This window comes from Heterocephalus glaber, unplaced genomic scaffold (assembly GCF_053883595.1).
Source record: "Heterocephalus glaber isolate CG9 unplaced genomic scaffold, H.glaber_assembly_v1.0 deba00001472, whole genome shotgun sequence".
NCBI classification, from domain to species: Eukaryota; Metazoa; Chordata; class Mammalia; order Rodentia; family Bathyergidae; genus Heterocephalus; species Heterocephalus glaber.
This window is the reverse complement of record NW_028258315.1, coordinates 46,249,821-46,271,392: the sequence shown is the minus strand read 5'-3', so window position 1 is coordinate 46,271,392 and position 21,572 is coordinate 46,249,821. Positions and strand designations below refer to the sequence as shown.

The following is a 21,572-nucleotide window of genomic DNA, read 5'->3' as shown; positions in this document are numbered from 1 at the left end:
TGCTCCCAACAGGTGATCTGGAAGTCTGGTTTTGAGACTTATTTACGTGTCTTCTCATTTCATCTTGGGGGGCGGGGGGATGCTGTTGGCACCTGCGCGGCTCACCTCCTCTGAGCTGGGAAAAGTGGGACAGGAGCAGGGAGTGGCGAGAGGGATGGTGGCCAGGAAGCCCCTTCCTCTGGGCCGGGAGTCTGTTAGTCACTTTGTTAACCTGTGTTCTTTGAGGCGATCTAATCGACTCATTCACCTATGGATGAAACCCAATGAGGTGAAATGGATGCCTGTCACTTTTGAACAAACACTTAATGATGTCACAAGAAGAATTTGTGTCTTCTGTCTCTCATTCTGGTGCTTTTTCCCTGACTCTTAAAAGTTTCCTTTTCTTCTTCTATTTCCTTTTTTCTGGTGGTACTGGGGATCAAACCTAAGACCTTCTGCTTGCCAGGCAGGTGCTGTGCCCACTGAGCTACATCCCCAGCTCATTTTCTTTTATGTTTTTTTCTCTTAGCAAGAAAATTAGTTGCATGCACTGGTCACAAGAGTGGCTTTGGTAAATAGCCTGCTTTGTTAAAGAAAGTCATATCTCTGGGGGCATCCTGGTGCCACAGGAAATTCCCTGAACATTTGGGCTGGTGGTGTACCAGTTGCTAATGCTGTCCTAAAATTCCCCAGGATCCTCCAAGATGTCTCAGGGCATGTCAGAGAGACCAGGCTTGATCTCACATGTGCTGTTTCTCGTGTCCTGGACCAGATGCCACTCATTTTAGAGCCAATATCCGGTGTTGTCAGTGTACTTAACAGTTGCTGATTTGTAATGTGAATGGAATATACTGATCATGTTTCCCTAAGCTTTTTAAAGGATAAAGAAAAGGGAAAACTATTTGTAATACTACTTAAATTTGTTTTGCCACTTGTTTTCTCTGTCTCCCCACTAAAATGATCATGGTACAGTTAACTAGTTTGTTTAATTCCTTTCTCCATCTCCATAACATAAACTATGATGAATGAACACTGTGTCTATCTATTGCCTTTTGGATTTCCAGCACCTGATTCTTAATCAGAACAATAAACAGCTTTATTTTTCAAAGACAAATTGTATGATGTATATGGGTATCAAAACACCACATGGTACCCAATAACTATGTACAACATTGATGTTTGTATATATCAGTTAAAAATAAATTTAAATTTTAAAAAGAGATAAACTGTAAGGAATGATCAAGAAAATAGTACAATATTGTGGCTACATATACTGAAACCACAAAATATTGTCCCATTGTAAACAGATGTAGGATGCAGTTATTGCTAACTTCAGGGTTGCTGCATTTGGAAGTGTGCTACACATACAGAAAGATGGAAACCACAGGTGTGAAATTTGAATAGTGAATTACTTTCACTTTAGAGAGGAAGAGAAAATAAAGCAATTGAATTATGGAGTAGCAGACCGGAGAAAAACTAATCCAAAAGGCCTGTCTCCTATGACAAATTAGGAACAGCTGAATGTTTACATGTCCCACTGTCCCAGAGTAGTGCCTACAACTCTGGTGTCATTTGGGTACCTATGCCAAAGCTTGTGTGGTCATCTTGTTGAAATAGGCATGTTGCTAGGGTGACTTTCATAACTTGCATCTGATTGAAAACAGACGGAAGTGTATACTTAATCCCACCTAGCAGCCTGCCCATAGAAATGCTGATGGTTTCAGTTTGTGATGAGTCCCTGGGAAAATTAGGATTGTTCAAATTCTCAGTAAACTTTCAGTCACTCAAGCCAATTGACTTCTCATCCAAGCAAGAAATAGACGTTTAAGAGTCCAGAATTAGTTCCAGAATTAGCTCCTTATGGGCCACCATTGATGAATGAATTGTGTTTGGCTGATACTGGAAATAGTGAACAATGGTTCATTGTCTTCCTTAGTACCATCTTTAAGTACATAGTGAGGAGAAAATCTTCAGACCTTTACTCTAAAAATACTGCAATAAAAACAATAAAGAAAGATATAATAGTGACCTTTCTTTCTACAAGTTTTTAGTAATTTCCTTTCCTGGATGAACCTATAGGTTTTTATTCACATATGATAAAATTATGTTTGATGGCTTTTGTGACCTTTTTATCCAGGGAATTATTTTCTAACACACAGAGAAAATGATCTCCTAAAAGCCTGGGATCTGCCCCACCCCCACCCCAATTTGCCCTTATTTTGGTAGGAAATTTGAAAGAAAACTCAGAATTATGTTTTTGACCTTTTATTCTGGCTAATGGGATTTTTTTTTTTTTAAGCCCAACTCATGTTAGCAAAAGAATTCTACACTTTCATTCCACAATGCATAGGCATTAGAGTATGACCAGGATGTGACAATGTTTCATGCCTTGAATATTAATAGAGGGGGCGTTAGAAAGAGATGTCCTGAGGGTAAAGCCTGACTTCTATTTTTCTTCAAATGCTCATCACTTTCTGTTCTCATCGCTAAGGAGATTATAATGCCCAACCAGCTGCATGCAGACATCCCTTTCAACCCAGCAGCAGTTCTGAGACAGAGTTCAAACAATATTTTCTGCAGGATTCACATACTTAGAGTTAATATTTTGGATCATTTCAAGAAAAATTTAATAGTAAACTCTTACTACTTTTTTTCTTATATGTTGCCATAACAACTAGGATCAGATTATATTCATAAGTAACTCAGCAGAATTGCATGAATCTCTTTACCCACAGTGAGTAAATCACTTATAACCTCATCCTTCCAACAAAAAATGTTTTAGCTACTCACATATTTCCCATTCCATCCTTAGCTGAACATGTTTAAGGGTTTTGTTTTTATTTTTCTGGTAATATTTGAGATGATAACAAGTCACATCTTGGAAAGCATTAAGGAAATAGCAGGAGGCTGACAGGAGAAAATGTGGGCAGAGATAAGCTGGAAATTAATAAATCTGATGGAAATCAAATTTGTGACTGTGACATCATTAGCAGCCTGCTCTCAAAAAACACTGACAACCCTTGTACATAAATTTACCCTTTTTTCAGGTATTTAACACTTTGGGTCTACATTGAAGCTGTGTTATTACACTCCATAGAGAAAAGAGGTTGGCTAGTTGAAAATGAAATATCCCTGCGTGTGAATTATTTTTCCCCTTAAAAGGTCTTATTTTCATTCATCTGAAGTGAATCAGTATCCAGTGTGTTCATTAAAATGACCATACTAGTTACCAGGATTACTCTGTAATCTTAGTTATATCTGCTAAAAACAAATTATGCTCAGAGAGTGGCATAGCCACCAAAAGTACCTGGCCTATTTACCTATAACCTATTTTCATTGTATCAGTGGACATTGTACTCAAGATTGTTACTTCAACAAATAGACAACAATCTCAAAGCTCAGTTTAAATCCCTAAGGGAACGAAACTACCTAAAAATCTGAGTTCCTGTTATTCAAAAGTCATGTTTAAAAGGCTTCTACTAATAAGAGATTATGCCTCTTTCCCCTTTCATTTGTTTCTCTCCATTCCTGCCAGTTGCTTGATACAAGAAGTTCTTCAAACTTTTAGGAGATAACATTGCAAAATGGGGTATTTTAACAATGATAGCCATACACACACTAGCATTAATCAGTTTCCTTTTTCTTTTCAGGGAACTGGACTATCAGGGAGGAATGAAATATTTTATTTCATCTCTCCTGGAAAAAGGCATTTTGGGGTTTATAGAATACAGTTATCCTCTCAGTCCCAGTCTCTGTCTCTGTTTCTCTCTCTCTCTCTCTCTCTCTCTCTCTCTCTCTCACACACACACACACACACACAGACACACACACACACACACACATTCAGGTATGAAGAAGTGGTTTTTTAAAAATGTTTCTAAGTAGATTGGATTTCCTCAAAGTTAGGGGAGATGGATTCCTGCCCTGGAGGATGAAGGCAGACAAAGTAGAATGCTTCCCACAGAAGAAAGAATACGTTCCAGAGATCCCAGGAGGCAGCAGGGACTCGCTAAGCAGGGACATCTGTGGCTGGGACTGCACAATGAACTCCACAGATTTGCGAACAACTGCAGAAATCACTTCTCATCAAGGGAGCAGGCTTGCTCCGCTTTGGATCACTGTCGGGAAAGTGAGCATTTCAGTGACACCCATGGTGGACTGAAACCAGAGGTCCTTCTCTAGGTTTTCTAGATTTCATCAAACACCTGAGATGATGGAAGGGATAAGGACACTCAAATAACAACTAGGGTTCAGAGCTAGATTTAATTAATTTAAAATGCGTTTGTACTTGCACCCAAGTGTGGAATGTAAATTTATGCCAATTACAACAATAATTGATAGAATATAAATGTGTGTACACCTGTGGGCTAACATATGCCTTAAATTCCCTAGAAGCTAGGCAGAAATTCAAGTGCAGGTGGTTTATTTAGGAAGTGAATCCAAGGAACCCTGGTAGATGAGTGAGAAGCGACATCGGAAGGAGGTGCCACTGATAAAGCTCCTATTATCAAACCAGTCATCCCTGTGAGTAATGGAAAGTTAATCCTACTGGGTGTCAGAAGGTCTCCAGCCTCAGAGCCATCATGCCCACAGAGAAGGGAACTTGAGTATCTGCACACTAGCTAACTGCAGTTATTGTTGATGATCACTCCCAAGAGACAGTTATTCTAACCTCTCAGTATAGCAGATGAAGCTCTGGCCACCAGGAAAAGTCCTCAGGCCATGATCATTTGGGAGTGCACCAAATGATAATTCTCTAGGGGACATTAAGGCCAGGTCAGCTACAGTTTCTGATGTACTCTATGCTGATTTTTAGTGATAGCAAACCATTTATAATCATGTCAGTCTTTATAAGCATATCATGATATTGCCAAATGTGCTGGAGAAACAGTCTTAGAATCAGAAGGACCACAAATGACCTAGGCCTTTTGACTCATTTTATCAGTAAGGCCCCAGAAGCACAGAGAAAATAAGGGATGTATCCAGGTTTCCTCTCAGATATCCCCTCTTGGCAGCTGGAGCTCCTGTTTTCCGGTATAACACTGTTTGGGCCAAATTGTATGGGCCTTTGCTGTTGCTTAATTGTAGCTATCAGACAAAGGTAAAAATGAAGCAAAATATTACATGATGTACCATCTGAGTTGGATGCTAGTAAGGGGAATGCTGTTGCTGAATTACTTGAATGTGATCTCCCTACCCCCTTTCCTATTTTGCAATGCTTGCTTATTTTGCTGTGTTACAGGAAAGGATAATAATCATCCCCCTCTCCAACCCTAACACTTCTCTGACTCCATGGCTTTGCTGTATCTCCCAGTGATGTCTCCTCTGCTCAAGATGGAGTTTCATGAACTGCCCTCCCCAGGTGCTTTTCTGGCAGGTAAGCTTAGAGTTTCTCTGGTCCGATAAAATATTACTTTCTTTATGAAACCCTTTCTCACACTACTTAAAAGATTATTGCTTTGCCTCTGCCCCACAACTTTGCTCTTACACCTTTTACTGCATGTACACTACAGTGTAGACTGATGTTTGCCTTTTTGGTCCTCTGTGTGGATTCCATCAGTATAGGTCATGTTGTGACCTGCAGCCTTACATCATTCAGGATAGGCTGGGTTGTACTGAGGTAATAAGTGACCCCAAATATGGTGTCCTTGAAAAAATGAAAAAGGTTAATTTTTCTGCATACATTTTGTTTATCAAGTGTCTACTTGGAGCCAGGTGCAGTGGTGCCCACCTGTAACCCCAGATATTCAAAAGGATCGCAAGTTGGAGGCCAGCCTAGACAATTTAGTGAGAATTTGTATCAAAATAAAAACAGAAAAATGAGTAGGATTATAGCTCAACTCTCCTTGGATTCAATCTCTGGCACTACAAAAACATGAGTGAGAGAGACAGAGAGAGAGATTGGTTCTCTCCTCCATGTTGTCATAGTTCTCATCTAGGAACCCACAGTGGCAGAATAGATGCTATCTGAAAAAATATTGTGTATTGTTTTGGGGAGAGTACTATGGTTTGGATCTCAAGTGTTCCCCAAAGATCCATGTGGTAGAAGGCTTGGTTTCCCAATGGCACTACTGGCAGGCAGGTGGTAGTGAGATGAGGCCAGTGGGGGGGTCTTCAGGACACTGGAGGTATGACTTTGAAGAGGATAGTGGGAGCCTAGCCCTTTCTTCCTCTCTTTCACTTCCAAGCCATGAAGTTGGATGTTTTGCTCCACTGTGTATTCTTGGAATGTTATGTTGCCACAGTCTAAAGCCAACTGATTATGAACTTCAACTTCTAAAACCATAAGCCAAATTAAACCTTTTTTGTTTATAAATTGATCATCTCAGTTATTTGTTATAGTGACATGAAGATGGCATATTTTCTAGCTCATGGCACTATGGTTAACAAGTGAAAAACCTAGTATGTCCACCATGGATCTTCCACTCCATCTTTAAAGAGGTCTGAAGTTCTTATCTGGGACAAGTATGAAGTCTTGGTCTCCTGGCTTCCCATGCTCAGACTGGAAATTGAGCTTGCTCTCTTTCTGTTGAAGAATCAAACTTGGTTTATATACAATCACAGTGTAATGACCATCCCGCCTCCTAGTGGATGGGGGAAGTGTGACGCTGTCCCTGGTTCTGAAACAGCAGGCAGACTTGTCACAGTTGTTGCTCATTATCCTGAGACTTGAAGGAGAACCCCGTGCTGACCTATGCCAGTGCCCAGAGTTATTCCTCATGACTTTTCTTTCTTCTTATACCAGTATAACTGATTTCATGTGATTTTTACAGTTGCCTTTTCTTACAGTTATTATTGTTGGAAGTTATAAACACAGAGGCTTTTTTCCTCTGTGCTTTCTGATCCTAATGTATCTGTCCCTGCAGGTCTTCTGGTTATAGTTTATCACAACTGTCCCAGTAAAAATCAGGTATACCTGAATTCGATCCCCAGTACCAAAAAAAATCAGGTATAAATACACTAAAGGTAGTAGAGTAGTCACAGAGTAGTACCTAAAAATACAAATTTTGGAATCAATCTGACCATGTTTTGTTCTGAGTTTCTCTCATGTGCATGCTTAGTAACTTGTGGAAACTTATCTAAACTTCTTTAAGCCTCAGTTTTCTTATCATTGAAATAGAATTACAACAATACTCAACTCAGAGAGTCATGGGAAACCTTAAATGAAATAATTCTCTTAAAATGTTCACTACAAGTCTTGGCTTCTGGGAAGTCCACAATAGTTATTAGCTGCCAATGTCTCTTTGTGGCAGCTGTCATTTTCTTTGTTTATCTTTTATATGTATTTCTACCAATCATTGGATTTGTTTTTAAATAGCATTTTTCAAAGGTTTGCTTACTATAATTAATATTTTGAGGAAGAATTCTTGCAAGAGTTTGTGCTTCCTGCAAACTTGAAGATATTCCTTACTGTTAGCCTAGGAGTCTTTTAAAAGAATTCCATTGTAAGAAGGTCTCTCTCGTAGAAGCTTTTCTGTCTTCTTTTGTCCCCCCAAAATTAACATTAGACAACTTAGTGTGATTTTCACTCTGTTATAGATGCTAATAAGTGTATAGTAAAACTCAGTTCCTGAGAGTAGTTAGAAGTGCATCTCAAAGGCCTGAGATTACCTGCAGCCCCATTCCTTTAAACAATCTGTGCTTTGTATTTATCACCAACTGGATTATTTTGTTTGTCTTTTTATTCACAGTCTGCTAAAGAGTTCATTTATTTATAATTTTTATAGATAATCAATATATCTTGCCCTAAATTCTGTCAAGTGATATAAAAATTTTAGGGGTTACAGAGTCTAGCCATATAAATAAATTCCAATTTACTTAATCTATTCCATATAGCAAATTATATTTGAAAAGTTATTATTGGAAAATAAGCAGCTAATCTTTATATTACTATGCTGAAATGAACCTAGGACTAGAAAATCAAGTTAGCATGGTTCATTCCATGTTGTCTCATACATAAGCCATTACAGTAGGGAACAGGGGTTCCCAGAGAACCTTGCTGGTGGGGTTAAGACCCTGGACTCTGACTCAGAGCATCCATGTCTTTCTCTCACTAGCTGTGTGATTAGGACAAACTGTGTGTTCTTCTAGGGTTTTTTCCCTCTTATCTGTGAAATGAAGTGGTTATGAGTGTTAAAGAAAACACAAATTGAAGGGGCCTAGTATACCATAAGCCCTGGATGAGTGTTAGCTATTAGTATGCCTGCAGTGGCACAATAAAAAGAATTTCTGTGGCTGTTATCATTACTGCTGCTACCCTTCTCTGACCACTGTTTAAAATTACACAATGAGAAAACAAAACATAATAGTGCTCGTTATATTCCTTCTGTTTTATTTTTCTCTATGTAAGGCCTAGCATCATCACACATGTTGTGTATTTTACTCCTTTATGTTTCATTTTCTATCTTCCCTACAAAATGTGGAATGGAAGTAGAGATTTTCTTTTTTTGTTTGTTTCTTTTGGGATTTTTTTGTTGTTGATGCTATTGTTTTGTGTTGTTTTCTTATACTGAAGTGCCTGGCATGTAATGAATGTTTAATAAATGTTTGATGTGTGAGTGAGTAAATGAGGGAATAAATAAGTGGTTGCTCATGGATAACTATTTCCACTGTTATTTGCTGGGAAGTGGGATTTGTTGACCCAGAACATAAAGTTGAACAGGCCTGGGGGTGTAGCTGAATGGTACAACAATTTCTTAGCATTCCTGAGGCCCTGGATTTAATCCCCAGCATCACAAAAAACTTTTTTAAAGTAAATAAATGATAACAAAGAGGTTAGTGGATACTATCTGAATGTAATTATAAAGCCAACCCGGACATAATTATTTGTCACAACTATAAATACCACATTAAGTCTTGAAGATCTATTTCAATATACTCCTTTTAAAAAAATATGGTGACAATTTTAGTCAGTGTTATTGGGGGAGATTCTTACCACATTACAGATTGACACTGGGCTCTCTGTTTTAGAGAAGATGGGGTGGGCCTACGTACTGTGCCATTTAAGCAGTATGTCTCTGTCTCTTAACAAAACCCCAATTGAAGATAATGCCCACTGTTAGCACATCTTGTTTTGTCATCTAATCCTGCTGATATTGTCTTGCAAATCTCTTGCTATCCTACCTAGAAGTATCCAATTCTTCTGGTTATTATTCTCTTTATATATACCTTCAAGAATTTTAGATCATATAAATGTGGAAACCTTATTAACCAATGTTCAGATGGGAACCTAAGCTTAATTGCCAGTTCTGCTATCTACTACCTGGGTGGCCTTAGTCAAATTAGTTATAACTATTAGTCTGTTTACTTATCTGTAAAATAGGACTGTGGCACCCTTGACTCAAGAGGCACTTGTGAACAAATGACACAGAGTGCCAACCACAGAGTAAAATTGTCATAAATATTAGCTATCACTGTTATCTCTATTTTGACAAGCACAGCATTTTTAGAGGTCCTGGAAGTTTTAGCTTGATCAATAACAAAGTTATGACAAAATTGTGTCTTTGATGCCTTTCTTATCAATGTTCTTTTAAAAACTTTTAAAAAAAGCGATCAACTTTGAGCCTCAGAGCAGTATTTGTGTTTATTCTAGGTCTCACTACCTTTCCCTGAGCCCCCAAATTCCACAGACCAGAGGCATGCTCTCTCATAAATCAGCTGGGAAATTATAGATGCATATTGCATTTGGAAATAAACAAACTGAGGCTAAAAAAATTACTAACCAAGTACTGACAAATTGCTTGTAACTAAGCAAGGGCATCCCAGAACTTTTTACCTGGTAGCAATACCAACTGTGACAGAAAGAAAAGGCACATTAGTAAAGTAGGTCCTTTATATTTAAATTGGAGAAAGTGCTTTGGAAATTTCTGTTTTGTTTTGGAGGATACTGCTTTATTTTTTATTTTACGTCTATGAAATTATATAGATAAGAGCAAGATTGAACTCTAGTGGTGAGAAGCCCAAACTACAAGTTATTTAAAAATCCTTCTACAAATGAAATAATGGCCCTGGAATGCTATACCTAAATAAAGAGGTGCAGGAGGCTCCAAGCCTGGATGACAGCAGCAGACTTACCCTGAAAGGGAGTTTGTTCAAAGAACCTAGATTTCCCCCATTTGGTGTGACTGTTATGGCTACATCAAAAGTACCACACCGTTCCAGGGCAAATACCAAGGGGTGATATTTTTAGATTTCTCAAAAGCAACCACTCAATATATATGAGGCTACAAGGATAGCATTCATGAAGTAATATGCTGATAATAAATTTTATTAAGGATTTCTTAATTCAACCTTGACTATAGCCATGTTAATAAGGAAAAAGAGCAGCCTGATTTCATTCATTCCACAAGCGTGAATTAAACCCCTTCTTCAGGTGAGACACTTCTGGGGAAAGAGAAGCACTGGGTCAGCATCTTCCTTTCTTGGGTGAAAGAAATTTGACTCTGGGTGCAGAAACAAAGGCATAGAGAATTCATATAGCCACCATTGCCAGACTAAAAGAGTTCCAAGAGGTTAGGAACAGTATCCACCCCTGTTCCCTCCCTTGGAACTGTGTACTACAAAACCTGTATGTACTTACCCTACTCTTTGCACTATATCACACGGTGTCTGAGCACCTTGCTCTTTTTGGAAGCTGAGAATCTATGCAGATTTCCTTGGAAGTGGCCCGTATGTCCGTCATAGATGAATGGGTAAAGAAATGTGGTATTTATACGCAGTGGAGTACAACTCTGCCATAAAGAAGGATAAACTTGAGTCATTTGTAGGAAAATGGATGCACCATAATGTTAAGTGAAATAAATCAGACACACAACCTTAAATATCACATGGTTTCTTTTATATGAGAAACCCAAAATATAAATAAAGAGTAAAATAAAAGAAGATAAAAAGAGATAGATCTTTTTAAAATTAGAAGTGGACTAAGAGATGGAGGGTGGGCAGGGAGTAGAAGGAAAGGTGTTAAAAATTGAGGTGTGTTATGTACATGTACTAATTCCTCACAAGGAATGTAATCATTATGTACTGCAAATGTGTGCTAATAAAAATAAAAATTGAAAAAAAGAGACTCTATATAGGTTTCATCCAGGAAGGAGGAGTTTTCTGTCACAAAATCTAAATATCATTCAGAGACAAGAACATCATTTGGTCTAGTTGGGTAGTTGATTGGTTGGTGGTTTTCCTTTATAATCCAGGTAGGCTAGCCAATGACTCGGACTTATTGCTAAGGTTGTCATGGGATATGATTTTCCATAGGATAAAAGGTAAAAATTGTTTTGAGTATATATTAATGAGCCAATCTTTTAAAAATAATAACTTCTTAATGTAAACAAAAATCAGGGCAAAGGTGGATCTGGCTTCAGGAATGATGACTTAGTTAAATGTCACATGATTAGTATTTCTCCCTATTATTCTCAGTTATTTGTGGTTTTTCCTCCTCCTTTGCTCCCTGTCTCTCATCTAAGTCTCTCCCTCAGTATTGCCTTCTCTCCTACCATAAATAGACTTTCTCCATGCAATGAGGAGCATAGATATCAGGCCAATTAAAAGTTACAGCTTTAAATCCACAGCCTGAGAGGCCAGGAAAGTCAGTCTCCCAGTTCCTTCCTTTAAACCTCTGTCTGTCTTCTAGTTGGCCAGGCTGGATTCATGTGCCCACATTATAGATAAATCATGAAGCATTGCGACTGGATCAGCATGGGCCTACCCTGTGTCAGGACAACAGTATCTGTATCACAATAAGAATTATTGCATGTCAGGTGACCATCCCAATTTGAATCTACTCTAAGGGGCTCTTTCAAAAAGTGATCCTGTGCTAAATTTAAGAAAATTTAGAATAGATTTAATCCAGTTCATTTACTGCAGTACTGCTCAGATCCTTTTAAATGCTAAATAAAGTGTGTTGTGAATTTTCAAGAAGTGGGCATGGAACTCAACATTTATTGTTTATATGACATTTTGTCACTGTGAATTTTTCAAGACCAGTATTCAGTACTTCATGGTTTAGGAAATACAGCTCTGTCTAGAGAAAAACTACAAAGTATATAAAGTATATGCATGCTTCACCTTCCAAATTTTAAGTATTGCTACTTCTGTCTCTTGTAACCAAGATGACTGATTAATAGAGCTATTTTTATGTCTGTTTTACATTTTCCCATTTATCTGACATGTTTATTGGGTGACTCAACATGGCTCTATGCACTTGCAAAGAAACATGGGACCATGTAGAATTTTGTTGCAGTAAGGAGGCTAACAAAAAGCAAAAATAAAATATAGCTCATATAATGTTAATGACAAATGCTTCAAAGAAACATAAAGCAGAATAAGGGAAAAGACAATAAAGGAGCTAAATTAGCTAGGCTGGTCATGGAAGGGCTGAGAAAATGAAATTTGAGCATAGTCCTGATTGCTACACAGAAGAGAGCATCCCAGGGAGAGAGGCAGTATGTGCAAGGGTCCAGCATGCTTAGGGAAAGAAAAACAAGGCCAATGATCAAGGTAGGTAGAAAACCTTTACTACCTTGTTGTGGAGGAAAGGCAACAGATACCAAGTAAATAAGAGTCTCAGCTGCTGATCTATGTTAAAAAAGGCCAAACCAAAAGCTATAAGAAATGTTTTTGGAGGTGGACTATGAAGAAGGAATAATTGGAAGACCGCAGTGGTTTAGGCATTAAGCTAAGGCAATGGCAGTGGGATTGGAAAGAAGATTCCTTAGCTTTGTGTTATTGGGTTGTTATGTCCTACATGGGCTTCAAGGGAGAGGAAAGATTGAGGGTGACTGGGGAGAACGCATCAGACATCCTATATCACAATGGGAAAATGCCTTGGTCATAAGTTAGAAAGTCAAGAAGGTGAAGGCAAAAAAAGTTGTTACTGAGGAGGAGTAGAGACCACATCAAGCAAAGGGCTGAAACACCCCAGAGGTAGCTAATGAACCCACAGGTAAGTTATATACACAATTTAGGCTGTGGAGTTGGCATTTGATGTAAAGACAACAGGGAAGCCACTGAAGGCGGCTTGACATAGAGAATTACCTCCATCAGTGCCACTGTGTGAAACTGGTGGGTATGTCCTCCCTCACCCTTATCAGCTCTATTCTCTGGGAGCCCTGAGGTGCAGCAGGGAACTGATATATTTATCTGAACAAAGGTACTCATTATTAATAATGCCTAAGTTCCAGAAGCTGCTGCTTTTAACTCTGAAACACTGGAAAGTAACAACATTTTAAGTTCCTCGGCCACACAAATGAGGGTACTACCAGGAGGTACTACAGATGGTTTGATTGAAAATTTATTTAACTTTACAATGATGCAAAAGTAATGTACATTCAGTAGAAAGCAGACTTTGATTTTGGATTTTGTTTGTTACATAAGTTAAGAATGTGAAGAACAATTCTCTCTTGTGATGCTGGGAAGGACAGCAAGACCCAGCCCTTCAATCAGGAAGAGAAACGATCAGTGCTCTACAGTGTGCCGTGTCGCTATGCTATGGTGCTCAGTACATTGGGTGTTGTAAATGCACTTTCAACCTAACACATTTGCTTTCAGGGACATAACCCAATCCCAAACCCAGGAGCATCTATATTGCAGAATACGGTGGTTTACAGCATGGACTTGGCCTGCTCGCACAATTTCCTTGCTGTGTGAACATTGCCAGCCTTTCTGTGCATCAAATGCTTATCTATAAAATACCAATATGGATAATGGTACATGCATAAAGCATTTCATGAGAATTTTTAAAAATTCACACAGACTGCTCAGGCAGGGTCTACGACTCTATTTGTAAAGAGCGTACTGTCTTGTTTCAGTAAACTTTTCTCCTTACTGCCACTCTCCGTGTCCCAAATCCTCACTTCCCACCAAGACAGACCATCAAATAAAAACTTTTAGAGAAACACTAAATTGATCCTCATAACAGAGAATAGATCAGAGTTAGAGAATGATACAGTAGGTGAGGAGTAGAATTTAATGTGTGGAACTGGACTACCTGATCTGACAGCCACTAGACAAGTGTGGGTATTTTAACTGAAATTAAATGTAATTTAGGGCTGGGAATTTAGCTTAGTGGTGCCGCTGCCAGCCTCACAAATGCAAGGTCCCAAGTTCCATCCCCAGTACCAAAAAAAAAGAAATTTAGAATTCAGTTTCTCAATCACACTAGCCATAATGTTAAGTGTTCAAATGACCCCATGTGACTATTAACTGCCATTATTACACAGGCCAGCTTGAAAGAATCAAATTCCCTGCACATTTCTCTCCAGTCTTGAACTGAGTAGCTTGATAGATAGCTCATTGCTTTTTGCTGAAGAGTTTCCCGTTGTCTGCAATGTTTATCAATTCACTTACTGAGTGGCAATTTGGTTGCTTTCAGTTTGTAGGGTGGTTAGATAAAGCAGCTATAAACATTCACATGCTGGTTTTTGTAATGGACATGAGTGTTTACATCAGTTGGGTAAATATCTAGGAGCATGATTCTTGGGACATATGGTAAGCCTATATACTTTGTAAGAAACTGTAAAATTTCCAAAGTGACTATACCATTTTGCAAAGGTTGAAGCAGTCAGTGAGACTTCGTATTTCTCTGCATCTTTGCCAACAACTGATGGTGTCAGTTTTTTGGATCTTAGTCATTCTTACAAATGTAGGTATATAGTGATACACCGTAGTAATTTTAATTTGCACTTCCCTAATGACAATTGTTTAGCATATTTTCATGTTTATATCTTTATTGGGAAGATATCTGTTAAGATCTTTTGCCCACTTTTTTCATTAACTCATTTTTCTTACTGAATTTTAATCATTCCTCTGTATTACAAATGCAAATTCTTTATTATATAAGTTTTACAAACATTATATTCCAATTGATGGCTTGTCTTTCTATTTTCTTAACTATGTCTCTTGTATGGCAAAGTCTTAAAAAAATTTTAGTAAAATACAGTCATTGATTTTTTTTTTCTTCTACATATTGTGCTTTTCATGTTGCATGCAAAAACCAACCACTAAACCCAAGGTCTTGTGAATTTTCTTTCTAAAAGATTTGTAGTTTTTCCTTTTACATTTAAGTCTATGATACATTTTGATATAACTTTTGAGAAACCTGCCTAGATTCTTTTTCATTTGTTTGTTTGTTTGTTTACTTATTTACTTACATTGGCAGTACTGGGGATCAAGCCCAGCATCTCATAAATGCTAGGCAAGTGCTGTACCACTGAGCTATGCCCTAGACCCCGGGTTCATTTTTTTTTTTTTCTTTTGTTACCGGGGATCAAACTCAGGACCTTGCGCTTTCAAGGCAGGAGGCGGAACCACTGAGCTAAATCCTCAGCCCCCGGGTTTTATTGAGAGACCCAGCTGTTTCCACACCAAAGGTTAAAAACTATCTTTTTTACTTTTGTGAAGTCCATCTCCCTGATTCCTACTATGTATTCTTTTATTTTGCCTCTAAATTATTTATACTTTGGATATCTCATATAAGAAATCATGTGATATATAACCTGTATCTGATTTATTTCTATGGACATTAAGATCTCACAGTGCATTCATTTTCCTATGAATGGCTCAAACTTATCCTTCTTTATGGCTGAGTAGTACTCTGTTGTATATATATATATATATATACACTCCAAGATGGGATAAGTATATGTACCAATTCCCCACAAGGAATGTATTTAATATGTGTCCCAAACATATACTAATAAAAAGGGAAGAAAAATGACTTAAAACTTATGACTAAATAAATAACAATTCTTGGGAAAAAAAATCTACCTTTTCTCCATTGAATTACTTTTGTATCTTTGTCAAAGAAAATGTACCTATGTAAATCTTCTTTCTCTTTCATTAATCTGTGTCCATTCTATTGCCAATACTATGTTGTCTTAATTTCTACAGCTTTATAGAAAGTCTCAAAGTCAAGTATTGTGATCTCTCCAGGTACATTCTTTCTGTTTTCTTTTCAGTATCCTCATTCTTTTTCTTTTCCATATAAACTTTGGAATTAGTTTGTAAATATCTACAAAATTTCTTGCTAAAATTTTGATTAGGATTATGTTGAATCTATATATCAGGTTGGGAAGAATCACTGTCTTAATAATATAGAGTCTTCCAATCAAGGAATGTAGGCTCTATTTATGTTTCTTTGATTTATTTCATCAAAATTGTGTAGTAGTAGTTGGTTCTTCGAAAGAATCAACAAAATTGACAAACCTTTAGCCAACCTTGTCAGAAAAAGGAAAGAAAATAACCAAATCCATGCAATTAGGAATGAAAAGGGTGAAATGACAACAGACCCAGCAGAAATCCAGAGGATCATCAATACCTACGTCAAGAACCTATACACCAGTAAGATGGACAACACAGAAGAAACGGACAGATTCCTAGATACATATGAATTACCAAAGTTGAAAGAAGAAGACCTAAAAATTCTAAACAACCCAATATCAACCAATGAAATTGAAAATGTAATTAAAAACTTATCAACTAAGAAAATCCCGGGCCCTGATGGCTTCACTGCTGAATTCTACAAGACATTTAGAGAGGAACTGCTGCCACTACTGTTTAAACTCTTCAATGAAATTGAAAGGGAAGCAATACTCCCAAATTCATTCCTGGAAGCAAGCATCACCTTGATCCCCAAAGCAGAGAAAGATCCAACTGAAAAAGAGAACTATAGGCCAATCTCACTAATGAACATAGATGCAAAAATCCTTAATAAGACACTGGGAAACAGAATGCAGAAGATCATCAAGAAGATCATACACCCTGATCAAGTGGGATTCATCCCAGGGATGCAGGGATGGTTCAATATACGAAAATCAATCAATGTAATACACTATATCAATAGAGCCAAGGACAAAAATCATTTGATTATCTCCATAGACGCAGAAAAAGCATTTGACAAAATCCAACATGCATTTATGATAAAAATCCTACAAAAAATTGGAATAGATGATCTCCACCTCAAACTGATAGAAGCCATCTATGAAAAACCAACAGCCAATATCATACTAAATGGTCAAGAACTGAAATCCTTCACACTAAAATCAGGAACAAGACAAGGATGTCCACTATCACCATTCTTGTTCAATATAGTTCTGGAAACATTAGCCACGGCAATTAGACAAGAGAAACAAATAAAAGGAATAAAGATAGGTAATGAAGAAGTCAAATTGTCATTATTTGCAGATGACATGATACTGTATAAAGAAGACCCCAAGAACTCCACCAAAAGTCTTCTAGACTTAATAACCAAATTCAGTCAAGTAGCTGCTTACAAGATCAACACACAAAAATCAATAGCTTTCCTCTACACGAATGACAGACTCACTGAGAGAGAAATAGGGCAAATAAGTCCTTTCACAATAGCATCCAAAAAACTGAAATACCTAGGAATCAACCTAATGAAAGAAATCAAAGACCTCTTCTCTGAAAACTATGGCACTCTGAAAAGAGAGATTGAAGATGATATCAGAAAATGGACAGACATCCCCTGCTCCTGGGTAGGAAGGATTAATATAGTGAAAATAGCCATACTTCCAAAATTGCTATATAGATTTAATGCAATTCCAATTGAGATCCCAGCAGCATACTTCATGTACCTTGAGAAAACAATCCAAAAATTCATTTGGAACAAGAAGAGACCCAGAATAGCAAAAGCAATTCTAGGTAACAGAGGCATGGCAGGGGGTATCACAATCCCCAACCTGCAACTCTACTACAAAGGCTACTGTGATAAAAACAGCATGGTACTGGCAAAGAAACAGACTTGAGGACCAGTGGAACAGATTAGAAAATGCAGAAACAACGCCAGACACACTCAGCCATCTCATCTTCGATAAAGGAGCCAAACACCCTCACTGGAGGAAAGATAGCCTCTTTAATAAATGGTGCTGGAAAAATTGGGCTTCAACTTGCCAAAGATTAAAACTAGACCTGTATCTCTCACCATGCACTAAACTAAAATCAAAATGGATTAAAGATCTAAATATTAAAATAGAAACTCTGAACCAGTTGGAACAGAGGTTAGGTAGAACCCTTGAAGACATTGGTGTAGGAAAAGATTTTATGAACAAAACCTCAGTTGCCCGTGAACTAGCACAAACAATCAACAAGTGGGACTTCTTCTTATTAAAAGGCTTCTGCACAGCAAGAGAAACCACCAGCGGTGTGAAGAGACAACCCACAATGTGGGAAAAAATCTTCACCTGCTCTTCCTCAGACAAAGGTCTACTATCTCAAATCTATAAAGAACTTAAAAGATCAGACCTCCCAAATTTAAAGACCCAATCCAAAAATGGGCATCTGAAATGAACAGACATTTCTCAGACAAAGAAGTAGAAATAGCAAATAAATACATGAAAAAATGTTCAACATCACTGGTCATTCGAGAGATGCAAATGAAAACAATGCTGAGATTCCACTTCACTCCAGAAAGAATGGCTGGTATCATGAAATCAACCAATAACAAACGCTGGCGGGGCTGTGGGGAAAGAGGAACCCTGCTCCACTGCTGGTGGGAGTGTAGACTGGTGCAAGCACTGTGGAAATCAGTATGGAGATACCTCAAAGAACTAGGACTGGAAGTCCCATTTGACCCTGCTATTCCATTGCTGGGGATCTTCCCCAAAGAATTAAAAGAATCATACCACAGTGATATATGTGCACCCATGTTCATAGCAGCACAGTTTGTAATAGCTAAAACTTGGAAACAGCCCAAATGCCCATCAACTGGAGACTGGATCAAGAAAATGTGGTGTTTTTATAAAATGGAGTACTACTCAGCCATAAAAAATGAGAAATTAGAGACATTTATAGCTAAGTGGATGCACATTGAGGCAATACTCTTAAGTGAAATAAATAGGACACACATGTGTAAATACCAAATAGTGTCTCTTGTGTGAGAAACTGAAAGTGGAAATAAGGACGAAGTGTATAATAGGTAATGTGAAATAGGAAGAAAAGGGGCAAAGGGGAAGGAAGTGGGAGGGCTAGAGAAAAGGATAGAAGGGAATGGGATTAATATGAGAAAATGGAAAAATAGGAACAAAATCTTTGTAAATAGGGAGGACTGGAGGGGTTGAAGGGAGGGCTGGGCAAGGGTGAAAAATAAAAACCAAGTGAGATTATGTAAAGGTGCAAATTTCCAATGATGAATGTCATTATATTGTATACCTAAAATGTACCATTAATTAGAATGAATAATCGATAATGTAAAATAGGAAGAAAAGGTCCAAAGGGGTAGGGGCAGTGGGAGGGGCAGGGGAAAGGAAAGAAGGGAAAGGGAAAAATGATGAGAAATGGAAAAAATGGAAATAAAGTCTTTGTAAATAGGGAAGGGTGGAGGGTGTGAAGGGAGGGCTAGGAATGGGGAAAAAATAAGAACCAGGATGCATTATGTAAAGGTACAATTCCTAATGAGAAATGTAATTGTGTTGTATACCTACAATGTACCAATAAAAGAATTTAATAAAAAAAAACCCAAAAAATTGTGTAGTAGTTTGCATGTGGATCCTATAAGTATGTTGTTATATTTAGATATTTGTGTGTGTGTAACTGTCAAATATACATATGTATTTTCAGTTTCAAATTCCAACTTCTCATTGCTGATATTTAGGCAGCAACTGGTTTTGTATTTTGATCTTTTATCTTGAAATCTCATTATTTCCGTTAGAGTTTTGTTAATTCTTTCATATATTTTACATAGACAGTCATATTATCAGCAAATTAGGAAATTTTATTTTTTCCTTTCTGATCTCTACATATTTTGTTTCTTGTTTTGTACCTCATAGCTAGGACATCCAGTATGCTGTTGAATACAAATGATTTTTGCCTTGTTCCTTACCTTGGAGGCAAAATACAATGTTACCTGTAGCTTTAGTAGTTGTTTTTGGTGAAATTCTCTCCTAAACTTCTGAGGGGTTTTCTTTCTTTCTTTCCTCCTTTCTTTTTTTTCTCTGTCTCTTTTTTTACCATGACTCAGTGTTTGATTTTGTCAGATAACTTTCTCAGCATCAATTGTTATGATCTTTCCTGTTAAGCCTGTTGGTAAGGTGGATCACATTGATTTTTTTTTTGACAATTGAACCAACTTTGTATACCTCAAATAAATCCAATTTGATCATGATAAAGTTAAATTTTGTACATTCTATTGTGTCAGCAACATTTTACTGGTATCTTAAATGTTTGGTAGAATCCACAACTTAACCTATCTGAGTTGCTTTCATTTTCTAGAAAACTGTTAACTATTGATTCAAGTTATTTGATAGACATAGGGCTATTTTGTTTATCTATTTTTCCAAGTGCATTTTGGAAGTTTATCTTTTAAGAAATTGGTCTACTTAATCAAAGTTATCAAATTATGAGTGTAAAACTATTCATAATAGTCATTTGTTACCCTATAAAATAAGAGGGATCAATAGTGATGAGTCTTCCATCCTCTCTGCTGTGATTTGTGATATGTCTTTTTTCATAATTAGTCTGGAAAGAGATTTATGAATTTCAGTAATCTTTTTGAGGAACTAGATTTTGATTTTATTGATTTTTTTTCTATTGTTTCATGTTTTCACTTTTATGTATTTTTACTCTTTTATTATTTCCTTTTTTTCTGTTTCTTAGTTTTCAATAATAGAACTTTAGATTATGGATTTTAGCTTCTTCTTCTTTTCTAAAATGCAGTTAATATAAATTCCTATATGAACTGTTTTCTCTGTGTCCCATGTCTTTTCAGAAGTTGTATTTTTATGTTACTTATTTCAAAATATTTTCCTGAGATTTATTATTTGACCCATGGTTTATTTTAAAGTGTGTTGTTTTAGTTTCATGTTTGAGGACATTTTAGATATCTTTCTTTTATTGATTTCTAGTTTAATCCTTTTGTGGTCCAGGGATATATTTTGCGTGAATCCCATACACTTAATCTTGTTAGGGTTTGGGCTTCCAGGACACAGTGTCTCTTTGTGCACACTCCATGTGAGCTGGAGAGAATGTGGTTATGTGGATTCTCCTATAAATATCAGTTAGGCCAAGCTGATCAGTAGTGACATTCAGATCATTCATACACTATCTTTAAGATTTTCTGTCTGCTTAGTATGTGATTTACTGACAGAGGAAAGTTGAACTCTCCAACTGTAATGGTTTGTCTTTCTCTTTAGATTCTTTCAGCTTTTACTTGGAGTTTGATGCTCTCTTTATAGGTGCATATACTTTTAAGATTGTGTATCTTCTTTGAGAATTGTTCTCTTTGTAATTGTATTGCTCCTATCTCTACCCCTTGACAAGCATTCCTATATTTAAATCTGACCAGTATGAAATAAATGAACCACTCCAGCTTTTTTTCTTCTTTCAGTAGTATTGGCTTGGCGTACCTTTCTCCATTTCCTTTCTTTCACCTTGAGTCTTTTTACATAAAGTGGTTTTCTTGTACATAACATGTAGGTAGAAATTGTTTTTACATCCAATCTGACAATCTTTTTAATTTGTATTTATAGACTATTTGCATTTAAAGTAATTATTGATGTAGTTGGGTTACTATTTATCATGCCTCTGTTTTCTATTTACATTGGTTCTTCCTTTTCCCACCACCAGAAATTTTTTTGCCTTCT

At 37.1% G+C, this 21,572-nt stretch overlaps 1 long non-coding RNA gene across 3 annotated transcripts in view; it reads right to left on the bottom strand.

Moving 5' to 3' along the window:
- LOC147826353 (uncharacterized) overlaps positions 1–21,572 on the bottom strand; it is a 38,271-nt gene that overhangs the window by 12,057 nt on the left and 4,642 nt on the right. The window contains exons 3-5 of one of the 3 annotated variants that reach the window (XR_015439248.1): positions 19,814–20,010; positions 10,559–10,709; positions 10,238–10,421 (exon numbers count right to left, since the gene is read on the bottom strand). This is a non-coding gene — a long non-coding RNA (uncharacterized LOC147826353). Of the gene's footprint in view, positions 1–10,237; positions 10,422–10,558; positions 10,710–19,813; positions 20,011–21,572 lie in introns of those variants that run through there. The other 2 variants (XR_015439247.1, XR_015439249.1) reach the window with 2 other exon arrangements.